The 6,000-nt window shown below is 44.5% G+C and overlaps 1 pseudogene; it reads right to left on the minus strand.

Moving 5' to 3' along the window:
* Positions 1-5,724, minus strand: part of LOC118577951 — a 30,835-nt pseudogene extending 25,111 nt beyond the window's left edge.
* Positions 5,725-6,000: the final 276 nt, after the last annotated feature.

The following is a 6,000-nucleotide window of genomic DNA, read 5'->3' on the forward strand; positions in this document are numbered from 1 at the left end:
GTGTTGTGACGTACTGTCAGTATCATATACAAACCATCCTTTCTGCTGCTGAGAGCTGGCTACCCACTTGGAGCACATGGCCACTGGGAAGGCTTAAAGGAGGGGAGGTTGAGTGGGGGACCAATTAATTTCAGATTGGTTGAGCAAACGTTTCATAGCATCTTTGGGTTTATTTCCCCTCTCCCCTGACAAGCAATTCCAGCCTCTTTTTGACAGATTGATCCTGAGTGCTGGGCATTTTTCTCTCACCACATTAGCTGCCAGTTTTCCAGGCCTTTCCCCGGGGCTGGGATGAGGTGAGAGGTAAGTCGTTTGTAAGTATGACTTGCCTGAGCAGTGCAGGCAGGCTGAACACTCAGAAAGCCCCTCTGTGCTTGGAGCCCGCTTTCATGTCTTAGAAATCCTGATTTATTTCAGGACAGGGAAAATCTGAGCCAGTTTGCAGAGTGGAAATTAAAATCTTAAAACTATGCATGAAAATCGAATATTCCAAATGGCCTGGTTTAAACATCACCCTGCACCGTTGATCAAATGTAGAAGTTCTTGAAAAGAAATGGGGATTTATGACTAGGAGCAGGGCCGGGGAAAGGCGCGGTGAGTATTTATGGGTCACTTCAAGGACCTCCGCAGACTGTGCTTGAATCTGCTTTTGTGCCCTCGGGTTTCTGCTTTGGAGATTTCAAGCCAGCCAATGCTTATAGATTGGAAAACATGTGGCTTTGGTTGTAGTCTGTTAACTTTTGAAAGAGAGGGAGGGACGATATATATATATATATATATACACACATTTATCACACAACACACAAGGATATATGCATACATTTTTATTCCTTGGGATTTATGCCTGTGACTCTCTTGACGGCAAAAGCTTTGCTTTATCTGTGTGTCCTGCCATGGATGCGCTGCGCATCCTTAGGCTTTAGTGACCTTTCGTTGAGCACCACCTTGTGCTAGGTCCCACGCTAGCAGCAGGGGGAGGTGCAGAAACAAGGGCAGAATGGAATTTTCCAAACCACGGTTACTTCCAAGCTCAGAGGAATACAATGAAGAAATTTAAAAGACAAAAGACAGCTAGCCATACCAATGGTTTCTTTTAGCTAAACTGCAGGAACAAGTACTAGCTGTTTTATCCACATCTCAGGTGCACAACGAAGAAGCAGGGAAGCTGCAGTCAATGCGTTCTCCTTTAGCGGATGAGGAGTGCGAAGTGTCCATAGGTCCTGGCTGGGGCCTGGCTGGGGCCAATCCTGTAAGCAGCGTCAGGGAGCTCTGAGGCCTGGTTGCAGCTACTTTCCCATTAAACCTTCCCGTCTTAAATGCCGACCCTCTTCCTAAAGGCCTCCCTCCCGTTTCTTTTCCTTTTCATTGTTTATTAAAAGTACTTATTTTTGTTAATTATTTGAGAATTCTAAGGAATGATATAATGTAATTTTGAGATTTAGCCTGAGTTCTGGGCGTTTTTCACTCCCTATATTAACTGTCGTGTTCACCCCCAATTCCTCCTCGTAACTCCTCCCAGAGCCCCTGCCGCCTCCACACTTACCCTCCAACTTCCTGTCCTCTTTATTGTCTGCTCTAAGAACCTGTCAACTCCGCTTGGTGCTGCCCATGTACCGCTGTGTGTTAGACTTGTCCACTGGAGTGTGGTTGACCTTCCAGGAGCCACATCCTGGAGAAAATGGACTCTTCCTCCTCTCGAAGCCGCCACCGTGTCCATAGCTCCTCGGTTCAGGGTGGGAGCTCACACGGATCAGCTTTCCTTTGTGCAAGCCACCACACCTGCTGTGAGTTCACACGTGCAATGGTTGCCTCATATCCAGAAGACACTGTTTCGCTCTGCCTCTCCCCTATCGCGGGCTCTTACAACCCTTCCACCCCCGTTTTCTGCCATAGTCCCTGAGATTTAGAGAAGGGTGTGAGCTCTAGAGATGTGTTGTTTGTAGCTGAGCTCTCCACAGTGCTCTTATTGTAAATACTTGGATGGGTTGGGAGATTTTCCATTAACTGTCATCCACTGCGCAAAGAGACTTCTCTGATATTCAAGAGTTACCTCATCTATTGGTACAGAGGCATGAATTTAGAAGGCAGTTGGATGGAATGTCCATTTAGCAAAATAACTATAGTTTGGAGTCAGATTTACAGAACCAAGCACACATCTCCTCCTATAAAGTGAGCCATAACTCAGAAAACCACTGGTTACTCCCATAATATTTGGCCACTTTTGCACCAGGGGGCATACCTTGCCATCGTTACTGCAGTTCACAGGGTTCACAATTTGTTCTTTGTCTTTTAGGTGCCAGCTTCAGCTCTGCAGATTGATAGGCCTCTTGCTTTCTGCTCCGCTAGTCCTTTGTGCATTCCTCGAGTGTGAAACTCAAGCACTTGCATTACCCACAAAACTTTGCAGTGCAAAAGTTTCCCTGTATGTCAGGTGTGGAGCTCCTCATCGCAACTTCCAAATCACAATAAACAGACCTTCCCAAACAAATAGCATTGCAAAGACTAAGCAGGTTGTATTTATGTGTTTAGGAATATATGTATTGGGGTTGGGGATTTAGCTCAGTGGTAGAGTGTTTGCCTAGCAAGCACAAGGCCCTGGGTTCGATCCTCAGCTCTGGAAAAAAAAAAAAAAAACAGGAATATATGTGTACATGCATATACATTCACATACATACAACAACTAATGAAAAAAGCAGCCATGAATTTGAAAGAGAGCAAGAAGGGGTATGTGGGAGAGTTTGGAGGGAGAAAAAGAAACAGAGAAATGAAGCAATTATATTATAATCTCAAAGAAAAAATAAGTGATAAAATAAACAAAAACAAAAAACAGCTTTTTTGCCCACACACATAAGCTCTGGACACATGTCCTCGACTTTCTCATACCCTTCACACCAGTGAGTCACCAAATCCTTTGCTTTTCACCCTTAAATATAACCAGCTACTCTGACTTACCACAGTCATCAAGATCATTGTAGATGCAGCAGTCATTGCCCTTGAGTGTCTCTTAACTGGCTCATTGTATTCTCAAGGACCCTCCTTGAAGCTCTTCTGTAAACTTCAATGCAGCTGAAATAAAGCTGAGACCCTCAGATCCCCTCATGGTACTATGTGATCGGCTTGCTCTCTAGCCTCACTGGTGCCCTTGATCCTTGCTCTTCAGTCACATGGGCATCATCTTTTTCAAGTACATTCATGCTTTCTGATGTCTGCTCTATTAGGAATGTCCTATTTTTCTTTACCCAGCCAGCTCCTGTTCAGTGTTTGGATGTCAGCTCAAACATGACATTTACATCACATTCATGGGCTTTCCCACAGGCCCAAGAGCCTTTTCAGAGGAGCCTCTTCATTTTCTTTTAGCATCTATCAGAATGTGTATTGATTGATTGATTGCTCTCTTGGTTTTCTGTAATGTTTCTTTCACTGGAATAAAGACTTACTGGGGAGAAATACTTCACTCTGGCGTCTTCACTATTATAGACACAAGTGCTGAGACCTGGGAGTAGAGAAGGCATTTGCTAAACATTTGTAAAAGTGTAAATAAGAAGCAAATAGGCAAAAACTAAACTATTCAAATATTCTTCACAACATCAGTACATATTTTTATTTAGTCTGTTTCTTAGTAGAGGAAATGAATGCATGTGTAGGAGGCGGGGGCATGTGTGGTTATATGTGTTTCTCTCTCTGGTTATGTGTGGGTATATGTGTATGTTTTCCCATGAGTAGACCATTCATATTTCTACTGGTTTTAAATTTTCTTTCTCAGCTTTTCCTAACTCAACAACATATACAAGGGACTAATTACCCCATTTATGAGAACCTGAAATATCCCTTTTGTCTGTGTATCCCTAGTGATCCATTCTACCCTCTCAGATCGGCTACCCCAGGTGAGAACTTGCCCCCTTACTTGGGCAAGAGCCGTTCTGCAGGCTGTTGCAGCCTAATTTATTATCGAAGGTAGAGAGTGGGATGACTTGGTTGAGCTGCAACAGAGTCTCTCGGCCGCCTGTCAAAGAACACGATGAAACAGCCAGGAAAGATGAGGAATTCCAACCACAGGCCCAGCCAAAGCTGGCAGCAGAGCTCAGTGTAGGTAACCACACTTAGCACACTGTCCTGGGTTTGAGGTGCCCTAGTGATCCCGGGGGGCAGGAAGCCCAAACACTGCCAGCTCAGTGCAAGAGAGAGTCTCACTTAGAACACTTCCCAAAGAGCACGTTTCCTTGAAAGAAACCATGCTAAATGAACACACACCACACACACACGCAGAAGGGTGGTGGCATGGATTTTCCTCACGTGTTACCTAAAGACTATGAGATAATTCATTACAGCTTGTCCTGTTTATTTCATGGTTCCAATCATGATCCCATTCAACACACCTCTGACTGAGTTCCAGCCACCTTTCTTTGAGAATGTCCTTTCAAGTATCTCTCCGGGTCTTTCCTGAATACTACTTCCTTGGCCTTGAGTGAACTTAACTGGTTTTTCTCTTTCATCTCCCCCCTCCCCGCCCCCCAGCTGCCTCATCACTGTCAGGTTAGTCCTCTCTAGGCTTAATTCTAGTTCTATATCGTCTGCCATGCAGTCCTCCCAAAGGACATAGAAACTAAGAGCCTGTGCTCTACAAGTGGAGTCATTTGCTAAAAACTCGAAGTGTTCACTCACCAGCTATGCAGCTTCAAGCTATTTGCCTATTCCCCCCCCCCCCGACCCCAGTTAGCATATCTGTAAAGTGGGTAGAATGGTAATAGCTACTTGACAGGACTTATATTTATTGGACTAACCCTTGTGGAGTACTTGAGATGGCCAAGTACTCAATATGCCTTCTTTGTATAATCCACCTGCTTTCAACGTCTACACATTTACTTAGAGTCTTTGTTTGCTCCTTGATTAATGTTTTCAAAGATGTGTGCCCTGGGCACCTGGCTTGGCATTGGACACAGGCATCACCTAGGACACTGTGTCAATGGTAGTGCATGATTGCATTTTATTTAAACTGCATTTGACTACTGAAGGAAGTGAGTTTTGATTTGATTTCAATTTACTTTGAGGAAACTGATGCACTATCTACTGCATTACTAAGGCTCCTATCAATTTATCTTTTAAATATGTATTTTTTCCATGCTAGAAATAAAATACCAATGACTTCAACCTTTTTACTGCTCACCTTTCAGATCCCATCTTGTTCCTTTTCCTCACCCTCCCTGTGCCCCACGAGGGTGGCTTCAAAAGCTTGTGTTTTTATCCTATGGTGTGAGGCTGTGTTTAGCCATTGGGAGTGACTGACCAGAGACTAGTGGGGGAGAGGAAGATTGGGCCATCTTTCCCTGTCCCTCACTGTAGCTCTGTGCTGGCTTCTCCTCTATTCCCATCCCTCACTGCAGCTCTGTGCTGGCTTCTCCTCTGTTCCCATCCCTCACTGCAGCTCTGTGCTGGCTTCTCCTCTATTCCCATCCCTCTCTGTAGCTCTGTGCTGGCTTCTCCTCTATTCCCATCCCTCACTGCAGCTCTGTGGAGCTGGCTTCTCCTCTGTTCCCATCCCTCACTGCAGCTCTGTGGTGTCTCCTCTTGGATCGTCCTCTCTGAGCACCTTGGTCCTGTGACTTCTCCAGGCACTGCTCCCTGTTGTCTCTCTTTTGGTTCTAAAAGCAGCAATGGCTCCAGCTGGTGGAGACCCCAGTCTTCAATATCTTTTGCTGTGTCTCTCGACTTACACTTCTGAGACATCCTGTAATTCCTTACTTCTCCAGACATACCCTTGACTATGCCGAATGCTTCCTGTCTAGACCTTGAAAGATACAGTAGGCACACAATTCCTAAAACCAAGAAAAAAGGAAGGGAGGAAGGAAGGAAGAGGAAAAAGGAAGGAAAAGAAGGAAGCAAGGAAGAAAGAAAAGAGGAAAGAAGGAAGGTAGAAATAGAGATTTCCATTTAAAATTAAAATTATTGGAATTTTGATATATTTACTTTTAGCTTTCATATGCAGTTTGTATATAACTGTTT

Source organism: Onychomys torridus, chromosome 2, assembly GCF_903995425.1.
Source record: "Onychomys torridus chromosome 2, mOncTor1.1, whole genome shotgun sequence".
Classification (NCBI taxonomy): domain Eukaryota; kingdom Metazoa; phylum Chordata; class Mammalia; order Rodentia; family Cricetidae; genus Onychomys; species Onychomys torridus.